The sequence below is a fragment of the Erythrolamprus reginae genome, chromosome 2, assembly GCF_031021105.1.
Source record: "Erythrolamprus reginae isolate rEryReg1 chromosome 2, rEryReg1.hap1, whole genome shotgun sequence".
NCBI classification, from domain to species: Eukaryota; Metazoa; Chordata; class Lepidosauria; order Squamata; family Dipsadidae; genus Erythrolamprus; species Erythrolamprus reginae.
This window is the reverse complement of record NC_091951.1, coordinates 308,946,038-308,969,193: the sequence shown is the minus strand read 5'-3', so window position 1 is coordinate 308,969,193 and position 23,156 is coordinate 308,946,038.

Below are 23,156 nucleotides of genomic sequence, written 5' to 3'. Positions count from 1 at the left end.
AGAAAAAAAAAAAGCCTTAGATTTGAGCGACGGCAAAATAAAAAAATTTGGCGGGCTCGCACCGCCTGCTTAACACCATATGAGCTATTTCAGTTTCCCGTCATTTACAAGCCGAACCTGCGTAAAGAATCTTATTCGGTGCCCTGAAATATTTATATACTGTATACTGGTAATATATTCAGTTGACTGACTAGAAATACCGGCGAGCCATATCGGCGCATGCGCCAATTTAGATTTACACTAGTTGAGAAAAATGAATGTATGTATCGTGAGCCTTTTTCTCAACTAGTGTTAATCTAACTTGGCGCATGCCCTGATGTGGCTCGCCTGTATTTCTAATTAGTCAACTGGCAGCTCGGGAATAAAAACAAAAAGTCAATAGAATAGCGAGAGATGCTGGCGCGCGCAGATATAGAGATTAAAATCTTCCGCGCGATTCAGGACTGGATTTCGAGCTACAGCGGCTTCCCGGATTCTTTGTCGGCTTGGCGCTGATGCTCCGAGGGTGGGGGGAGCTTGGGTTTCAATAAGCAATTCGCATTTTGGAAATTCGAAAAAAAAGCACTGATCGGATCCGATTCGAGCCTTCCTGGTTGCGAGAGATGGGAATGTAGCCCAACGAGGATTATGGGCAAGCTGGGTCAACGGAGACTTGCGCACCTTGCAAGGGAATAAACACATTCTCTCTGAATGGAATAATGTGCAGCTCTGAAGATCAGTTTGCCTAACCTGCCATCTTCCGAACAGGTTGAACTTCATTTCCCATAAGTGCTGGAGGCCGGCCCAGCAATTATGGGAGTTGAAGTGCAACGGATCAGGTGGGTCTCCGAATGAGGAAAGGATTTCTCCTCCTATTGGATGTGCCGTCCATAAGAAGGCAATTCGAAGCAGTTTTTTTCTTCCTCGTCTTCTCAACCTTGCGAGAAGTTGGATCCTAGTTTTTCTGATGAACTCAATGCCTGGGGAAGCGGCTCCAAAAAAGAATCTCATTTCTCCAAAAGCCGTATCATAGTTCTCTTTTGTTAAAGAAATACTATGCAGCTGGACTACCAGCTCTGTACTGTACTATCAAACTTAAATACAGTAGTGGGGTCCCCTGCTGTAGGTAGATCTTTGAACAGTTTGCAGGGACTGGCAAGAATCTTTTAATGCACGATTTAATCCTTCTGAAGCAAAATTTGGGGTGCCTTAATGTCTTTTTCTATGCAGGCACAAAGGATGACTTCATTAGAAGATGCCTCTGGCCGAATAGGCTTAGCTTATCCCTTCATTAGAGCAGGATAACAGCCACCCACTCCACCATAGATCTCTGATAGGCTATTTGTGCTGATTTGATGCAAAATAAAATTAAAAAAATCTTTGTCAAGTCATCTTTGCAGCTTTCAGAAGATGCAGACATGCTGATTTCAGTCCCTGAAATACCTGCAAAAAATAGATATTTAGCCTTAAATTGTTCGTTTTCTCCAAAGCAAATATTTAAAGGTAATGACAGGATTATTTATATCCATGCCAAGGAGTAGTTTTGTTATGTCCAAGTTTTAACTTTTGGCTTGACTTCTATAAAGAGATAATATTTTGCTAGTTAGGAGAGGATAGAGATACAAGAAAAAAGTTTAGTTGACTAATAAAAATAGATACAGTAGATTAATAGTGGAATAGTTCTCCAATATAGTGACATTGACAAAAACACCTGATGTTCCAGAATATAGAAATGATACTACCACAATTGCATTAATGGTCAATACAAGTCAGAGGTGAAAAGTTCGGCTTTTGTCTAAGTTTCTCTAAGCTGAATACTAATATTTGTTGTATAAAGTAGGCCAGAGAATGGGAAGAAGGCTCTAGATGTAATTAAGAAAATGAGTTGTCACAGGCTCTTCATACTTATATCAAATATATGGCATATCTTAGGTTGCAGATTCCTAATACGGAATGAGAAGTTATCCATATGTTTTGTGTTTCTAGAAATACTATATCAGCAAATTAATGTTGTTGATTTATTAAAATGGTTGCAAAAAGCAATAGTGATCTTGTTCAATGTTTTGAAAGCAGTAGCAAAAAAATTATTTTATAAAATTTACCAAGCCATTAATGGTAGAAGGGAATAATGCAAATAAATAAAACCTCAGTACCTGTTTAATGGTACAGTTTTAATGGATGACTCAAAAAGATGCACCACTGAAAATTAAAACTGGAAACTGAAATGTGCTAGTTAATTATGAATGGCTCAATTGCCTGTTGTGCAAATTGTCCAGAGGCTAGAGAATTAGAAATGCAGTGTTAATTTTACAAGTATTGTAATCTCATTTTCATAACTAGCTGTAAAAGTTATTAATCAGTTGCTCTGGTCAGTCATGTGTAAACATTCTTAATCTATGAAGATGTTTTATTTTGCCATTAAGCATTACATGTCCTAGAATATTTGATCAGAATCATGAGAATGGTGGAACAGCAAAGCAAACTAGGAAGATAATGAAAATTAGCCAATTACTTATCCCTTTAAGAATGTACTACCTGAGTTATATCAAAATCTTCCAGAATTTTGCTGAGGTTTTTTAAAAATAAGAATGTACTTCTTTGTTTCTTATTTATTTCTTAAATAAGAATGGCTTGTTTCCCTTGCAGCAAGAGAATGGACCAGAGTAGAGAAGCTGAATGACGCTAGAGACTACTCAATAACTTCTTCCATCAATTTGGCTATTGGCCATGTGGTCTTTTATTAACAAAAGTTGAAATTCAGGAATTAGCCAATTTAGTCATCTACCTTTTATAAATGATTTTTTAAAATGCAGTAAATTAAAGATGCTTATCTAAGGCTGGTGGGAGGAGGGAGTGGTGTATGGAAAAATTCAAAACACCAAATTAATTCTTGGGAGTGATTAACTTTACCATCTTGAATGGAAAAGATCAACTCACCTGATTACTTCAAATACTAAACCATAGTTGAATGGAGCCCTTTCCATCTCTGAGAACTGGAATTATTATTCTAATTCTTCTCTAAAAAATTCCCCCAGCATGGGCGTACAGATCAATGAGTGCACATATACCCGGAACTTCTGACCCAGCAACCAGCATGTGTTTGAAACGAAACTGGTCTTATAGACCTTTCTTGGTACAAAGTAGAATGCTGATGTTTACTTTAGCTGCAGAGTGCATGCTGCATTAGGAGTCTGTTAGTTATCCTTAAATTAAAGAGTCAGTTTAATGTAATGGTTACAAATACAGGGTTAGCTAGGAGTAAGGATTGTTACATCCTAGAGCCTTAGATTTCAGTTAGCCAAAAGGGTGTGTGGGTGTGACTTTGATGTAGGGTCAATGAAAAAAGAATTGAGTGGGGAATTCAAAATATACTGTCTCTTGATTTCTCAAAGGCTGTACAGTATACTTAATGTGCAGTATACTTAATACCTATTCCCCAGATCGTCAAGGTGATCCTTAGAAGAGAGTGGCAATGTTGCTTGCAGATTATTTTACTTCAACCGAGGTCATTACTAGAGTAAGAAGTAGTGAAAGGCTTAGTTCTTTATTCTGGCAGTCCTGCTCATGATTGCTGTGCTCTGTCCCTGATAGCAGATAAGACTTGTTGCCATTGAAAGTGGCATCTGCTCTGAGATAAAATGATTTAACAGTGGGTACATCAAAATGCAAAGCCCACCCTTTCAAATCGCATCCTAATATATATAAATACATAAGTAACAGTGTTTGAGTCATGATATGATGACACATTTCATCACTAGCCATGCCCATTATGAGTCCTGTGGGTGATATGATATTGTGGCTCTTCAGATTCCATTATTCATGGCTTCGGGTTGTTTATTCTTCTGTTAAAAACCATACTTAGTTCATACAGACTGGTGTACATATACAGTGATCTCTCGATTAGCGCGGGGGTTACGTTCCAAGACCTCCCGCGCTAATCGATTTCCGCGTTATAGTGGTGCGGAAGTAAAAAACACCATCTACGCATGCGTGCCATTTTTTTCATGGCCGCACATGCGCAGATGGTGGAGTTTGCGTGTGGGCGGCGGGGAAGACCAAGGGAAGGTTCCTTCAGCCGCCCAACAGCTGATCTGCTCCGCAGCGCGGAAGCAGCGAGGAGCCGAAGATGGGGTAAAGGCAAAGGGGAAACCCCATCTTCGGCTCCTCGCTGCTGCCGCGCTGCGGAGCGGATCAGGTGTTGGGCGGCTGAAGGACCCTTCCCTTGGTCTTCCCGCCGCCCAGGCAAAGGGGAAACCCCAAGATCGCTTGCCGCTTGCTGCTTGCCGTATTGCAGCTTGGAGCCTTGCTTCGCCTCCTTCGCTGCAATACGGCAAGCGGCAAGCGATCTTGGGGTTTCCCCTTTGCCTGGGCGGCGCTGGGGCCATGCGGAGCCGCTCATCTAGGGGGGCGTGGACCGGCAAGGTGCCCTCTGCTCTCTCTCTTTCTTCCCCTGTTACCGGTGTGATATAAGAGAGAGAAAGAAAGAGAAAGGAGGGCGACTTGCCAGTCCACGCCCCCCTGGATGAGCGGCCCCGCATGGCCACAGCGCCGGACTCCGCCGTTGCCTCCGCCCTTGTTCGGCTCTGCAGCTGAGAGGCCACGTCCACCCCCTCCTCGGTGTCCCCGGCACCCAGCGTCCCCACGCCGCCTCCACCTCCCGGTAATGCGCCCGACCTCTGCCTCTCTCTTTCTCTGCCTCTCTCTTTCTCTCTCATATACCACGCCAGCAACAGGGAGAGAAAGAGAGAGAGAACTTATTTTTTAATTAATACTTTTTGAAAAACCGCGTTGCAGCGTTTCGCGCTAATAGAGACCGTGCTAATCGAGGGATCACTGTACACTATTTGTTTCCACTTCTGGTAGTTAAGGGATAGGCAATAAGTCCTACTTGCTGTTAATCAAGGCTTCAATAAAAAAGCACAAAAAGATGCAAAAGAAGCCTCTAGTTCTTTCTACCATTCTGTTGGTTTCATTGGTATTCATCTGAGTGAATACCAATGAAGCTAAGGAGAGCCAGTTCAAATCCCTTTGTCTCTATGATAACTAATCTTGGGACAGTCAGTCTTTGTCAAGCTAACATTTTGTGGAACAGTTTTGAGAATTTCTTATCCCACCAGAAGTAAATGTATTAAAAGATTGATGTGGATTGAGATCCTTAGCATGCAGAACTGTGAACATCTGGTGTCAGATTTTGCATCATCCAGAAGTAAAATGGATAGATGTCGTTGTAATGATTCCTGACATGATTTAATGCTAAGCCAGTTTACTTTTTTAAATTTTTTTTCCTGAGGCAGGAATAGATTAGATTAGATTAGATTTATTGGATTTATATGCCGCCCCTCTCCGCAAATTCGGGGCGGCTCACAACAGGGTAAAAACAGTACATAATAACAAATCCAATACCCACCAATCCAATTACAATTTTAAACTAAAAAATTCATAAAAAACAGCCCCAGAATAGTGCTTGGTCTTTTGAGTACCAAGACAAGGACCTCACTCCAAGAAGTAGTGGTTGGACCAGTCTAAAGCAAAGATTGATGTCAAATTATTTACATTTAAATGAACATTGCCCTCCAAATAAACTGGAGTAGAAGCTTCAAGAATTTCCAACCAGCCTGTGCATTAAAAATGTTTCATTTCCAAATCCTGTGACATGCATGAGAGGATTTCCCTAATAAATACTAAGTATGACTCGACTGCTGTTTTTTAGATTCACAATAAAGCACTAACATGAACCAGACCAGCTGCCTTACTGATAAGTGTTTTCCTTCTCCACTTGAAAAACAGGTCTGTTCTGGGATAAAAGAAAGAAAAAACTCTTCCCTTTTTTCCCTGTAGCCTTGATTACATTGAAATTCACAAGTAGCAATGGTTCCCTCCCTGGCTCTGTTGTTGCCATGGTTATGTTTTCTCAACAGGAATCTCCCCCTACCCTGCTTGCCTGTATAATATATTAAATGGGAATAAGATTATTATTTTTGTGTGTGTTAGTGTTCAAAAAATTGCAGAGGAATAAAAAGAATGACACAAAGGGATGCTATTGTTAAGGGCTACTACTACTCTGAATGGTGTGGTATGGTCTGTTTTGTTTCTTTGGGGTGAGAAGCAAAACACAAAAACTGTATAGCTAGAGTAGTATTGCTTGCTTGGAGTAGGTAAACCCTTAAAACGTGGCAGTCACTGATCTTACACCTGAATCTAGGCAGAAAAGTGTGTAGACTAGATGTGGAAAAAATTAATGGCTCTTCAGAGACTGCTGAATAACCTTTTCTGTCTATTTTAACCATTGGCCATAATGTCCTTTATTAACAAATGCTGGAATTTAAAAAAACCATAGGAATGTAATTCTTTTCAGCTGATCATTTATCTAAAATTCAACTTTGTTTTTATTTGTACCTACCAGTAAATTAATTGTAAACATTCCTTTGTCCCAGTTCTGGATACATTAGATATTGTATTAGTAATTGTCTGTGTAAGGGCGGGGTGGGAAATCAGTTACTAATACCAGTAGTTCACCAGAATTAGCCAATTCATATCAATCAAGTATAAAATGTATAACATTGAATGTTGTTTCAGTCACATACTCACAGGATTTATTAAATATTTGTACTCAACCCCCTGAATTTTCTAGCCCATAAAAGGCAAAATTATTCAAAGTCATTACTTGGGCATTCATACTGTTATATTCAGTAGATTCTACATCTCAAGCTACTTTGGCTTCACCCCTTTTTCATTGGCAAGGTTAAATAAAATGGATATATTTAGCCTACTTGTTTTTATTGGAAATCATGGGAAATCATATGGCTGTCATTCACATAAGTTCCACAAAAGGAGCTAAGAGCTACATTCAATTTAAGGTCACTATTTTCTACTCCTGGTTATATAACCTTCAGTGGTACCATTCAATTAATTCAAACATTCAAGAACCTTTCCCAATTTGCCTTATCCAAATGTTAATTAATGGGAAAATTACATAAAGGTTTGTGGAACTCTATATGGGGTCATTCTTTGTCAAGTGGACCAGGTGAAATTGAAGTCTTATTTGAAAAGAAACCATCATAAAAACAACATATATGATAGGGGAAAAATGTGCTCTTTCTAATGAAATAAAAATGAAGATGTTGAAGGTGAGAAAACAGCGATAGGAAAAAAAAGTGTTCTTTCTAATGAAGATGATTGGAGATGATGAAACAGCTCTCTGTTTTCTCACCTTCAATCATCTTCATTTTTATTTCATTAGAAAGAGCACATTTTTTATATCATATATGTTGCTTTCGGTGGTGGTTTATTTTCAAATAAGGCTGCAAAAATAAGTCAAGTGGACAACAGGTCCACTTGACAAAGAATGACTCTATGATTAATCTTATAGAAGTTCCCAGAACTACAGTTCAAACTAATGCACAAGAATGAGACTGAAAGTCATCTGATTATAGTATTCCTAAAATGTATTCTAACCAATTTGAGATAATTTAGAACCATATGGAAAGGCGGAAAGTGCACAAGAAAGGTTTTCATATCTATTTGTGGAGTTTTTCTCTAAACGTTTAGAAGCTAAGATTCACAAATCATGAGGAGCCTCCATCAATGTTCTCAGCAGACAGTTGGCTTCAGTGAATAGTTTAAAAAAGAGGAAAGGGTAGGGACACAACACCTGCACATTCCATTGTGTCCTCTTTTGTACACAATGAACAAATGGGCTCCTATTTATAATATATTGCAGTCAAGGGTGGGTTCTAACTTACTTTGCTGCTGGTTCGCTTCCTCCCACACCACGTGGATGTGTGTATGCACAGTGGCAAAAAAATTGGGGGGGGAAAAGCCGAAAACAAGATGGCAGCCACATGCACAGTGTCGGAAACCCGGGCTCTGAGCAAGCTCAGAAGAAAAACTAAATTTTATTTTAAAAAAAGATGGTGGTGCCCACGGACGGGCACCTACCAAACCAGATCTATCACTACCAGTTCGGGCGAACCCTGATTGCAGTGGATGGTTTTTAGTGTCACAATTCATTCTGCCATGCTGTTTAAAACATACCTTTGCATTATTGCTTGTGGCAATAATGGTCATATAGTCTATAGAAAACTTGTCCAAAACATATCTCCTCTAAAGAACAGTCCATATTTTCTAATATGACTGATTTAGGAAATAAAAATACATTTATTGTGCTCTCCAGTTTATATCAAACATTTGTAGGAAATCAAGATTAAAAAAACCTGCTGCTGCTCTACTTCTACTACAAAACTATTACTACTGCTACTACTACTACTACTACTACTACTACTACTACTACTCTTTTCAGTTTCCCAAATGAGTTCATCTCTCAGTGCTACACAAAATTGTAAATATAGGTATAGAAAAAAGGAAATATGTGGTGTTTTTGTGAAACTCAAGTCTGCTGTTCATCACAACCAACAGAAAGATCTATACAGTATTCTGAAAATTGCAGTTGTATATATTAATATACCTATTTCCAACTGTGGAAAGAAATATATCACCAACTTTCAAAGTCTTGGGGGAGGAAGAATTATAAACCAAATCACTGGTCTATGCAGTTTGTTTAGTTAGGAAGACGGAAAGCATTACAGTTTCTTTAATTGCTTCTGATGATTTTGCTGACTATAATATGTTTGTCTTTAGACTTTGCATGAATAACTTTCAGTGGTTTTTTGTTTGGGGGCAAGAGCTTTGCATCTCATTGTAGCCAACTTAAGTAAAATAAGGGTTTTTTAGCTGTTGTAGTATTGGATTTCCATGCTGTTTTGTACTACTGTTGTTAGCCGCCCCGAGTCTACGGAGAGGGGCGGCATACAAATCCAATAAATAAATAAATAAATAAAATACCACAATTAGTATCAATAACACTGAATTGAATGCATCACTATCACTTTTATAGTTCCTAAATTATGTCACTTGCCTAGTGATTCCAGTTGTCCAAGAAGATTTAAGTTAACCAATTGCACTGTTAAAATAAAATAAAATATCTTGCACATTCTCAAAGTGTGATAAACATAATTTTTGGAAGGACTATTTCCTCAGGGTGACCTTTAAGAAAAAGTCAGTGGGAAAATTCTTATATTTCCATGACCTAGTTATGTCACAATCTTTTCTGCTTTTTTGGGAAGGTGAGAGAGCTTCACCAGGCTGCTACATTAAAGTGGCTCTAGTATCCTGGTGTGAGGTTTAAAAAAGGAAAGTTGGGTACTTGATTAGTAATTGAGACCAAACTATAAACTTTCCAAAAAACTAATTCTGTTCACTAAGATATTAATAATTCACTTTCTCAGGCCAAATGATTAATTCCTGGCATGGCTCAGGAAGAGATTTTTTTTTTCTTAATTTGCTAGAGGGGAGGATAAGGCTTATTTCACAAATATTGTTAATTAGTTTAATATTAATTTTAATTTATACTTTTAAACTTTCAGGAATATTTTATTTTTAACTGCTTTTAATACTTGAAAGGAAAATCAGAATTTTTTTTAAAAAAAATTCTGATTTATTCAAGCTTGTTTCTTCACAAGAAATAGCTAATTATGGAATTCATACCAAGTCTAAAACAGAAACTTTCTCATCTCCATTTATAACCCACCGAAAAGTTAGGGGAATATATCTACATCAGAAATATGGACTGTTCCAATTCTTTGCTCCTATTTTATTATTATTATTATTATTATTATTATTATTATTATTATTATTAATTGGATTTGTATGCCGCCCCTCTCCGCAGACTCGGGATGGCTAACAACAATAATTTAAAAAACAACATGTAACAATCCAATTAATAAAACAACTAAAAACCCTTATAGTAAAACCAAACATACACACAAACATACCATGCATAACTTGCAATGGCCTAGGGGAAAAGAATATCTTAACTCCCCCATGCTTGGCTATTTCCCATATTGAGGTACATTTCTTATTATTATACTTCTTGGTAGTACAGTATATAATTCCAACCCCAGATTTTGCTTTGTGTGTGTGTATGTGTCTCTGTACATGCACATATGCACACATGCACATACGCGTACACACATATAGAACACATACAAAGGATAAGCAGGGCTAAATCTATTGGGTAAGCTGCATTAGTGCATATTATCCTTGATTTAATGTGAAATGATTCAGCCAACAAAATATCTGATTTTTAAAAAACAATTATTCATGATAGGCTGGTAATTCTAAGATATGAAATCTAATGTCAGATTTCTTTTTATATTCTCTATACTTGCAAATAAAGGTAGAAGATATGTAAATCACAGAAGAAAGTGAATCCCATAGTCAAATCTTATGTTCCTGTAGTATCAGCAAAAAACCTGTTAATTCTTTCATGTGTTACAGATGTGGCAAACATTTAAAAGACCTGCTCAAAATATTGGTGATTTTTCTCAGTCCTAAAGCAACAGACAATTCCACTTTGATGATTAGTGCTCTTTCAATGAAATTTTAATTGCTCACATAATACTAAAGTTGAATAAACTGACTTTTCTAAAATCTTAATGCTTAATGTGGAATTTTATTGGATTTTACATATGAAAATTGATGTATTCTGGGAATTTGAAAAGGAGTGGTTTTCCCCCACAAAAAATAGAACTTCTAAAAAAAATATTTAAAATGTACAATGCAAACTACCAAAGTTTTTTAAAAACTTATTTAATGGATAATTTGGATCTTGTTGATGCATAGAGATGTAAAAAGGCTGACACAAAAGCATTTCCTGTTTTTTTGAAAGCTATAGATTATTTTCAGGAACAAATGTGATTTTGTACTTTGAGTCTTTGGTTATTAGTTTAGTTTGGTTTATGCATATTAATAATAAATTAATAAAATGATGGCATTACCAAAGACTTCATTAGAACATGTTAATGACTTAACATTTTAAATGAAAAACAGTGCTTTCAGGTCAAGATTGAATGAGATGTTGTTCCAAAGAAAATGGTAGGTAGCAGAGGATTGGTTTAGTTTATTGATGATTACACACTATAAATTATAGAAAGAAGAAAGACATGATGTAAGTTTAGAGAAGCTTCTTTTTATCTTTCTAACCATCTTTACATCTTTCTCTTTTTCTGCTTTTTTATTAAAGTGTTCGGAAACTTCAGATCGTGCAGAATGCAACTGCGAGAGCAATCATGGGCTTCCCTAAATATGCCCATGTCACACCAAAACTCCGCAGTCTGCATTGGTTGCCGATCAGTTTACGGTCACAATTCAAAGTGTTGGTTATGACCTATAAAGCCCTTCATGGCACCGGGCCAGGTTATCTCCAGGACCGCCTTTGCCGCACGAATCCCAGCGACCAATTAGGTCCCACAGAGTTGGCCTTCTCCGGGTCCCGTCAACTAAACAATGTCGTTTAGCGGGACCCAGGGGAAGAGCCTTCTCTGTGGTGGCCCCGGCCCTCTGGAACCAACTCCCCCCAGAGATTAGAATAGCCCCCACCCTTCTTGCCTTTCGTAAGCTTCTTAAAACCCACCTCTGTCGTCATGCATGGGGGAATTAAGATATTCTTTCCCCCTAGGCTTCTACAATTTATGTATGGTATGTTTGTATGTATGATTGGTTTTATAACAAGGGTTTTTAGCTACTTTAGTATTGGATTGTCGCATGTTGTTTTTACTACTGTTGTTAGCCGCCCCGAGTCTACGGAGAGGGGCGGCATACAAATCCAATAAAATGAAAATGAAATGAAATTATTTCTTATAGCACTTTTAGATTTTTCTTTTATTACTATTTCCTGTCCATTTTCTCTGTTCTATTTTTGTTTGTGTTAGTAATTAATGCTGTTAAAACCTGCATATGAGCCAAATGGTAGATAAGTTCTTAAACAAGCCAAGCTATCTGTTAGTAGAGGTAGTCTTTGACTTAGGACCACAATGGAGACCAAAATTTCTGCTGCTAAGCAAGACATTTGTTAGGTGAGGTTTTTTATTCCCATTTTGCAATCTTCCTTGCCATGATTGTTAAAAGAATCATGGCTGCTGTTAAGTTAGTAACGTTTGTGAAGTGAATCTGGCTTCCCCATTGACTTCACTTATCAGACGTTCGCAAAAGAAAATACATGACCCCGGGACACTGCATCCATCACAAATATTAAGTCAGTTGCTTAGTGTCTGAATTTTGGTCACATGATCATGGGGATGCTGTAATGGTCATAAGTGTGAAAAAGTTCATAAGTCATTTTTCAGTGACATCTTAACATCGGACGGTGACTAAATGGACTTTGCGAACCGGTAGGAAAGGTAAATGAATACCACCCCTGCACCAAACCTGATGTTGATGGCTCCAAGTTCCTTGAACATCTTTATTTGGTGCAGTTCGTAAGTAGCATCAACCATACTTGAACTATTTTGTTCCTGCCCATGTTCAGAAACTGCCAGGATAAATCCCTGCAATTTTCTTTTTCAGAAGTGGTTTGCCACAGTCTCCTTTCCAGAACTGAGAGAAAGTGACTGACCCAAAGTCACCCTATTGGCTTTGTGCTTAAGACAGGACTAGAACTCACGGTTTAGCATTTTCTAACCTCATACCTTAACCACTACATCAAAGTGGTCCTCAGATATATATTAGGAAAGAACCAATCTTGTCCATCAGAGTAATCGTGAGTTTCACTTAGCTCTCCCACATTTTTTTAAATGGTCAGTGTCTGGAATATACTACCTGACTCTGTAGTTTCTTCCCCAAACCCCCAAAACTTTAATGTTAGACTATCTACTGTTGTCCTCACCTCATTCCTAAGAGTTCTGTAAGGCAGTGTTTCCCAACCTTGACAATGTGAAGATATCTGGACTTCAACTCCCAGAATTCCCCAGCCAGCATTCGCTGGCTGGGGAATTCTGGGAGTTGAAGTCCAGATATCTTCACGTTGCCAAGATTGGGAAACACTGCTGTAAGGGGCATGACACACAAACATACCTTACACAAACATACCTACCATTCAAGTGTGGGTTCTAATTTACTTCACTGCAGGTTCGCTTCCTCTTGCGCCTTATGGGCAAGCCTTGTGCATGCATAGTGCATGAATAGTGTTGAAAAATCTGATTTTTTAAAAGAAAAGCCAAAAACAAGATGGCGACTGCACGCACAGTTCCAGAAACTCAGCTTCTGCACATGCTCAGAAAAAAAAAACAAAAAACATTTTTTTAAAGATGGTGGTGCTCACGGACTGGCACCGACCAAATAACTTCCGTGATGTCATCGTGACATCACCAGTGGGTCACTTCTGGTTCAAACTGGTCCAAACCTCTGCTAGCGTTCCTGTTCTAATGTCCTCCCTTTATTCATATCCATTTCATGTATTAATAACCATGTGCTGGAAACAGTGGACAAGGACGAGCATTGCTACCACAGATTTTCTAGCCTTGATGGTGTGCTGAAGACCAATCTTCTGGATGTTTCTACTATAATCCCCTATTTTTAGAAATTAACAGCTTCAGTATAACGATTTGCTTCTGGGTAAAACTGGTACAGCCTTTGTCCGGGAGACACATTTCAGAAAAATAAAAGAAAACTCATTTGTGAACAAAAAGAAACAAACCATTGCACACATTATTTACTTTCATACAATTGGCATCATATCTTGTTTGGTTCTTGGACACATTCAGTTGCTATATGAATATACTGTAGGTTTGGTGTCCGGGTTATAGAAGGCGGGCGCTTGAGCCATGGCGGAGCTCATGGTTTCTTCAGCGGGAGTTCGACCTCCTCATCGCCACTGTTAAATCACGGCACCGCAGACTTCTTCGGGTTCCACAGGTTTATTGACTAAGACATAATAGGACAACAGCTCTCTCCAACAATCAATCCCAACAAGGGCAACGGCTAATCCGTTGCCCTATTTATACTCTATCTTTTGCGCGGGAATAAACTGACAACCGTTTATTTTTGCCGGCTTCCTAAACTTAAGCCGTGTCTTAACAAATCAGCGATTTTCTCTTTATTTTCTCTTACGGACATAACAGTAGCTTTATATTCATTGGCTGCCTGTGGCTGGGATGAGGATATGACATTGTAGATAGTTTTTTTTCTGGGTGCCTGGAAAGGAAGGAGATATGCAACAGACCATAGGATTGTGTCCCTTGTTATTTATTCCTCTATAAGAGATATTTTTGTACTTCAGCTCACAGAAATCCTGATGCATTTTACCATATCTGTAAGATAATTTCAGAAGTCTGTAAGTGATGTACTGTATGTGAACATAATATTTGATGATATTTCACAGAGTTCTAGCGAATAATTTCGAATAAATATATCTAAAATTAGTGTAATGCAGTGGTGGTTTGTTACCATTTCTCACGGGTTCAACAAACCGGTAGCAGTGGTGACAGTGGTGGGAGGCTCCTCCCATCCACCCGGACATCATCAAAAACCCTCTGCACATGCACAGAAGATTTGTATATGCCTGCGCACATCCACACACTCCCATTCCTGAACTAGTAGCGAAGGTAAGTGGAACCCACTACTGGTATAATGTGTAGTGATTCTGCAGCAGTTTTCAAGTTTCTGATGGGCAATGGGGGTCATATTGAAAAACAAACATAGAAACATAGAAGACTGACGGCAGAAAAAGACCTCATGGTCCATCTAGTCTGCCCTTATGCTATTTCCTGTATTTTTATTTTAGGATGGAAATATGTTTATCCCACGCATGTTTAAATTCAGTTACTGTGGATTTACCAACCACGTCTGCTGGAAGTTTGTTCCAAGGATCTACTACTCTTTCAGTAAAATAATATTTTCTTATGTTGCTTTTGATCTTTCCCCCAACTAACTTCAGATTGTGTCCCCTTGTTCTTGTGTTCACTTTCCTATTAAAAACACTTCCCTCCTGAACCTTATTTAACCCTCTAACATATTTAAATGTTTCGATCATGTCCCCCCTTTTCCTTCTGTCCTCCAGACTATACAGATTGAGTTCATTAAGTCTTTCCTGATACGTTTTATGCTTAAGACCTTCCACCATTCTTGTAGCCTGTCCTTGGACCCGTTCAATTTTGTCAATATCTTTTTGTAGGTGAGGTCTCCAGAAATGAACACAGTATTCCAAATGTGGTCTCACCAGCGCTCTAATATAGTGGGATCACTATAAACTTTAAAGAAAAAGTCTTTTTCATATTTTTAGTTTTCAAAAGATATCACCTGTAGGGCACATTTTGATTCAACCAATTGTAGAATTTATCAAGATATTCTCCTGCCTGTTGTCCAAGAGTTAAAAATGATAGATTTATTTTAATAAAATATTCATAAATGTGCATTAACAAAGCAAACGGCCAAAATACTTAGCAGTTGCAACACTGTCTGTGATCTATAAGTGGCAGCATTTATTTGTTTTAAGTTGGCTTCCCCCCCCCACCCCGCTTGATATTTGTGAAATCCTATGTGTCAGAGTTTCATTTTCAATCATACTGTATGCAAATAAGCTGTAGCATCATGCAAGGGAGAAACCACAGCTTGCAAAATAATTGCCAACATTTTCAAGCAATTCCATTCTTACACATGGAACGGTCTTTTGAGAAATTACACCTATAAATAAATCCTTGCAATTGCTAGAAAGACAGTTGACAACTGCACTCCCCCCTCCCTTGCTTCTTATATAGAGATATGTTAGCAACAAATTAAAATGGAGAAAAAAATGTTATTTTATACAGCTTGCTTGAAAGCCACGTAAGATTGCTGGATCAAAATGTACAAACTGACTTTTGTTCTTATTGGTGTTTTTGAATACATGAAGCTTATGCCAAATCAAACAGTAGATCCATCCAATGTATAGTCTCTGTTTTGACTAGTGGTGCCTCGTCTTCTCAAATCTCTAAGAAGGATTTTCTTCTGAATTCCATTGACAAGTTAGGCATAGTGGAAAGAAGAACTATAACTGTAGTTAGGAAATGCACACCTCACCCCTTAGCCATGCTTCTGAATATATATACAGTGATACCTCGTCTTACAAACGCCTCGTCATACAAACTTTTCGAGATATAAACCTGAGGTTTAATTTTTTTTTGCTTCTTCTTACAAACTATTTTCACCTTACAAACCCACAGCTGCTGCTGGGATGCCCCACCTTCGGACTTCCATTGCCAGCGAAGCACCCGTTTTTGCGCTGCTGGGATTTCCCTGAGGCTCCCCTCCATGGAAAACCCCACCTCCGGAGTTCCGTGTTTTTGTGATGCTGCAGGGGAATCCCAGCAGTGCAAAAACGGGCACTTCACTGGCAACGGAAGTCCGGAGGTGGGGTTTCCCAGCGAGGGGAGCCTCAGTGAAATCGCAGTATCACAAAAACACAGAGGTCCGGAGGTGGGGTTTCGAGGACTTTGGTGTTTTTGTGATGCTGCGATTTCACTGATGCTCCCTTTGTTGGGAAACCCCACCTCCGGACTTCCATTGCCAGCGAAGCACTCGTTTTTACGATGCTGGGATTCCCCTGCAGCATCGCAAAAACACAAAAGTTCGGAGGTGGGATTTCCGATGGGAGTCTCAGGGGAATCCCAGCAGTGCAAAAACAGGCACTTCGGCTGGCAAAAGGGGTGAATTTTGGGCTTGCACTCATTAATCGCTTTTCCATTGATTCCTATGGGAAACATTGTTTCGTCTTACAAACTTTTCACCTTAAGAACCTTGTCCCGGAACCAATTAAGTTTGTAAGACAAGGTATCACTGTATTCTGAAAATATGTATATATTTTAAGGTAGAAACTGTGCAATATAGTTGAATATAAAACAATTGTTCTTAGCTTCAGCCCAACTAGGCAGGACATCAGGGTATTACTTTATCCCATAGCTGCTTGAAAAATTCATTGTCTCCATCCACTAACCAGATTTAAACACTATTGTCAGACATATTAGGATGGAGTAAGCAACATATTTTCCCTAAAAAGAATTTAACATCCTCAAATTTAAACCATTTGGGATATATCTACAGTATACTCTCTTTTACTAGCCCATTTCCTTAATATTGACTCTCTTTGAAGTTTTGTATTTTTTTTTAAATTGGCTAATCCATAGCAAAGATGGTATTCTTTTCTCCAGTCAATGTCTGATTGGTGGGACCTGATTGGGTTCAGAGGGGTCTTAGGGCTTTTCCTGAGGATCTCGTTTTAACTCAGCAATGGAAAAGGGGCCATAGATGCTCTATATTGCAATCACCAGTCTTCGGAGAGTGGCGGCATACAAACCTAATAAATTAAATAAATAAATAAATAAATAAACAAATAAATAAATATCTTGATTGCATTTGCAAATAGGGCCACCAATCAATTTTTATACCTTGTTCTGCTAATTCTTCCCTGCTTTTTAGTTTTCCCAATGGGTCTAATATTTCTTTACATTTGACTGTTTTGGTCATATCTATTGTATTTGGATATATAAGGGCTTCTATGGTTGAGAGCCAATTAGGAATTAAATAGTGGGTTTTTTTTAATTTCTTGCCATGTATTCAATAGGGAGTCTCTGATTAGGTGTTGGTTAAAATATTTCTGTGGTTTATTGCCAATGTCCCATAAATAAGCATGCCATTCTTTCTCTAAATTATGACTTTCTAATTGTAGTATACATTTATTTCTTAAATTTATCCAATCTCTTATCCAGGTGAAGAAGGCTTGCTTTGTAATATAACTTCCAGTCAGGTAGTCCAAAGCCACCTCTATTTGAAGATTAGTTAAGTTAATTATAGGCTTTTTGCCTTGCCATATAAATATAGATATGCCATATAAATTTAGAGATGATTTTATTCAAATTTGTGAAGAACTTCATTTCTAGTTTGATTGGTATTTTTTTTTAATTTATTTTTTATTTTTTTATTAGATTTGTTTGCCGCCCCTCTCCGGAGACTCGAAGCGTCTCACAACAACAAAACAGTACAAATCCAATTATTAAAACAATTTTAAACCCTTAATATAAAAAACAATTAAATATCTGATACAAATCATACGTAAAACGGAAATGGCCCAGGGGAATCAATTTCCCCTTGTCTGGCGACAGAGGTGGGTTTTAAGGAGTTTGCAAAAGGCAAGGAGGGTATGGTTTGAAAGAGAAATAGAAATTTTGGAAGGATGCTCATCTTGATTGCCGATATTATTGCCTAACAGTGATAATTGTACATTTCCCAATTTTTCTAATTCGATTTTTATTTTGTTTACCAATTTTGTATAATTATCTTCTTTGATAGATGAATATCTATTGGTTAAATTTATGCCCAGATATTTAATTTTTTTAATGCTTTGCAGGTTTAAGCTTTTTTCCAATTCTTCATTTTGTTTTGATGTTATATTCTTACTCAGAAATTTAGTTTTTTGCTTGTTAATTTTTAACCCTGCAGACTCTCCATTGTCTTCTATTTTCTTAGTGTTCCCTTTTTGACACCTTTAAGAATATGAAATGATTTGGTCATTTCCCCATTTATAATTAACCTGCCTTTCTCGGAGGTGTATATTGTTTCGACTATTTGTTCAAATTTATTGCCAAATTTCATCTATTTAATTAATTCTATCATATATTGCCAATGTATGTTTTCGTATGCCTTTTTAGTGCAGCTTGCCTTTCTGGATGTGCTTCATAGTATTCAATTATATTCAATATTGTTCTCATATTGGTTCTGATATGCCGCATTGGTAAAAATCAATTTTGGTCCAGATTTTGCAATCAGCGTTCAACAAAGAAATTGGCCTACAGTCTCAAATTTGGCTTACATTGGCACCTTCTTTCATAATCAAGATAATGTATGTCTCCCTCCACGATTCAGGCATTCTTGCTTTCAGAAGTGCTTCATTATACAATTTCCATTGTAAGTGTTGTAGTGTATCTCCAAGATTTTTATAAAATTCTCCAGAAAATTCATCAATCCATAGTGATTTGTTTCTTTTTTGTCTTTTAATTGTGTCATGGAATTCCAATAACGTGACCTCTCTATTTAGCATTGTCTTATCCTCTTCTTCTAGTTCTGGCATATTTACTTCTGTCTATTTTATTGAATTCTATCTGATCTTGAGCTTCTTGTAATATTCTACGGCAATTTCCTTTAATTTCTCCTCATTGTGGTGTGGTTCCCCTTCCTTGTCTATTAATTGGTGTATCACCCTATTTTCTTTTCATTTTTTGATCTCATGTGCCAGCTACCTGCCAAGCTTATCTGCACTTTCAAAACATGTCTGTTTTGTTAACCTAATATTTTTGATATATTCTTGCTGGTCCATTAAGTTTAGCCTGTGCTTAAATGCAGTTAAAGTTTCATATATTTTATCATCTTTTGGAGATTTTTGGAGTTTATATTCCAATTGTTTTATATCTTCCATCATTTTGTTATATCGCTGCCACTTTTCTTTGTTTTGTTTTTTCAGCTGTATAAGCTGTGGTGGTTCCTCTGATATAGGCTTTTAGTGTGTCCCATAGATTTTGTAGCATCATTGGTTGTTTCTGGTTTTCCTTTAAAAATAGATTTATTTTCTTTCTGGTTGTTTGGTCATATTCCTTTTTCTGCAACAAGTATATATTTAGTGACCACTTTCTGTTTTTGTTTTTGGTTCCTTTCCTGACCACAATCAAAAGATTGTGGTCTGCCCATACATTTGTTGTTATTTCTACAGCTTCTATGTTTTGATTTAGTTCATTGCTTACCCATGCCATGTCAATTCTAGAATATGAGTTATGAGGTATTGAATAAAATGTGCATTGTTTATCTCTGAGATGTAGAATTCTCCATAGGTCTATCAGTTTTAATTCTTCTACCATGTCCTTAAATGTGTTTAGCAATGGGTCTCTTTTTGTACATTTCCCTTTTTCTGTTGTATAACCTTTTGGGGAGTCTACTACTCTGTTGTAGTCCCCTTATCCTCTGGTGTTCTGTTGTCACAAATTTATTTATTTTATTATTTATTTATTTATTTGTCAAACAAGTATAGTATTATAGTACATATTAACATAACATAAGTAGAACGTAGTAATAGAAAGGATAATAAGACAGTAGGACAGGGACATTAGGCACATAAGTGCACTTATGCACACCCCTTACAGACCTCTTAGAAAAGGGGAAAGGCCAATTGTAGATAATGTAAGGTTGAAGATTTTGGAGTTGGAGGAAGCAACAACAGAGTCAGGTAATGAGTTCCAGGAGGTGACCACTCTATTGCTGAAATCGTATTTTCTGCAGTCAAGTTTGGAGCGATTTACATTCACTTTGTATCTATTACGTGCTCTTGTATTGTTGTTAAAGGTGAAGTAGTCACTGATAGGGTGTACATTATGATGCATGATTTTATGAACAACAGTTAAATCAGTTTTTGTGTATTTGTCTATAGAACTCTTTCTGTCTTTTGTTGGGGGCATATATGTTAACTATCAGTAGTTTTCACTCTCTTATTTTGACTTCCGTCATTAAGTATTTCCCTTTAGATGGTCTTTGGATATGGCTTCTCTCCTTCCCTAAGGATCTAGCCATTGCCTTGCCATGTCCAATTCCATCCCCACAGCTCTTCAGCCGAGCGGAGTGGGGTCCAGCCTGAAGTGGCAGGAAGTGAAGGCTGCCTTCACTCCAGTGAGCCTCCTTCCCCTCTCATGTGGGGTGGAGGCCCATAGCAAGGTGAACACCAGAACCTTAGGGCAGCAGAGAAGCAGCCCTGTAGCTGCCTTCATGCCACATTGGCAGGTAAGGCAGCCTTCACTTCCTGTCACTTTGGGCTTGAGGTCATGCCCTCCTTGCATCCAAAGATCCTCCTTAAGTGAGCAGCAACATGCTACCCACCCTCCACGTGTGCCTTTGCGCTTTGAGGAGGGTCTCCCCATGCTTGCCACAGCCAGCCAGTTTTGTGGCTCTGGGTGTTTTTATTTTCTCTGAGAAACACATCCAAATGGCTCTTTGACTTTTTAAGGTTGCCGACCCCTGACCTAGCACATCAGCAGATGTACAAAAATTATCCTCATAGTATCTAAATTTGCAGTATCGTACCAATTCGCATAAGAGAATTAAATAGCATGCTTACTAGTTGCATGTTTTGAATGGGACACTTACTTGTATGATATAAATTAGTCATGATCAGGGCCAACTTTGCCTAGCTTTGCACACAATCGCGTAAGGTTTTAACCTGTTGAGAATAACTGAAAGCTGAAGACTTATCAAACTTGTTAAATATACAGTAAAACTCATCATATTGGTTAGTCTATTGACTAAAAAGTAGATAATGAGAGCAGAGTAGATAGAATATGAATGATGGGAAAAATATAACCTGTAATTTTCCCTCAGGATGATCAACCTTTTTTGTTTCATGGATACTTCTAGAATTTAAACACCATGTGCATGTTCTCACCATATAGCTGCTTTCTTGAGCATGATCAATCAAAAATGCCCACATACTAAGGATGTGAAAACCCAAATGTTTTCCTGTTTGTGCCAATGCAGTTATTCTTGGACTGGCTTGATCCAAAGCAAAAGTTTATTTTGGGTGTTCCAGATAATGATGGCCTGCTTCAGGGCTGCACCATGGCCATTCTTAGAATGTTTCTTTTTGGTAATCTTTAGTAAAGAACAAAGAGATGACAGTATTCTTGATCAGTGGCTTCTGTAGAGATGAGAAGGGTCAACAGCATCAAGATATCAGGTCAACTGGGCTCTTGAAGGCCCTCCCTTTTTGTATGCATATTAAAAAGGGATAGGTTGACCCTGGTTCTTGGAGAATGTCAACAACATCAAAACAGGAAATGTGATCATATATTCCGTAGCATCCTTGAGAGGTAGAAAGTGAGGGGTATATCGATGAAAGTGTTGCTGTAATACAAACTTTATATCTTTTAATATGGAGGAAGAAAAACAAAGGAAGAAAAACAAAAATAATTATTCTAAGGTCTTTTCAGTAGCACCAAGTTGTTCAGTTGTTTTCAGTTCTTTTCTCCTTGAATATTGGCAGGAAATTTGCCACTCCCACTTATGATACCTATCTGGCATCTATTGTTTTGCATTTAGTTACTATAATCACCTAACCATTCCTTATCAAATAATGGCAAGCAAAATTGGGAGTAAATTTGAGTAAGTGTAATTGATTAGAGGGGAATGGGAGTTGAAAAGATAGTTCTGCTGAAGGAGTAGTCAAATTATTTTAAATGTCCCACATCTATATTAATATTCTGTTATCATATGATATCCATTTCTTATTTTTGCAAAAGGACACTACCCATCAGCGAAGGGCTACCAAAATTTTTACTACCACACTCTGGGTGTAGCTTATGCAGGACGCCCTGCATTTTCTTTCAACATCTTTCAGTGCAAATTGGGTGCTCTGGGGTGGAGCTCCATTTTCTCTACCCCACTGCGTTCCCCTCATCCAGGCAGTAGCCCACCCCGCTACCCATCCACCAGCTTGGCAAGAATACAGTGTTTAAGGAAATGCAGAAGTTTGTAGGACTGTATTCAGTAGCAATTGGAATCTTACTATTAAAATGGCAACACAAGGAGAATACGGCAAAAGGTGTAGTACCTTCTGGTAGGTACCTTTTGTTCTGTCTCGGTCCCCCCAGACACCAACACCAACCAAAAAGAGTATCCAGACACACTGGTAAAAAGCAAAGGCAGTTTATATAATTCAAAGCAAACACAGGTAACAAAAACTGTTCTTACAGACAGGAACACTATGAAGCTTCACAGAGGTTTCACGAAGGCCAGGCAATAAAACAGGATTCTTGCTGGCAAAAACAACGCTGGAGATAATAAAACCCACGCCTCCCCCAAGTCTTCCAGACTTCTAGGCCACAAGCCAAGATCAGAGACGCCGAGAATCGAAGCAAGGTCACAGGACTCCTAGTTAATAACTCTCCACAAGACTGTAAGGGCGGGCCTGCCTTTTCAACCCTGCTGAGGAGAACCACACCCAAACCCAGCTGTTGCCAATTCAGGGATGGAAATACCTTTCTAATTGGCCCCGTCTTTGAGCTGCACGTTGCTGCCTCATGTCTATTATAGCCTGTGCGTCTTCATCCAATGAATCCAGGCTACTAGCTGGGGAGAGCCCCCCCCTGGGGGTCTCAGGCTGCTCTCCCTCCTCCTCTTCCTGACGTTCCTCTCCCCCGTCTGCCTGATCCTCCCCCTCCTGTTCACTGTCCTCCTCCTCTGGGGATGGATCCGGCAGAGATGCAGCCGGTCCCTGAGGAGCCTCAGGCTGAATCACAACTCCTTTACATTCAATTTTGATATTCATATTAATTCTA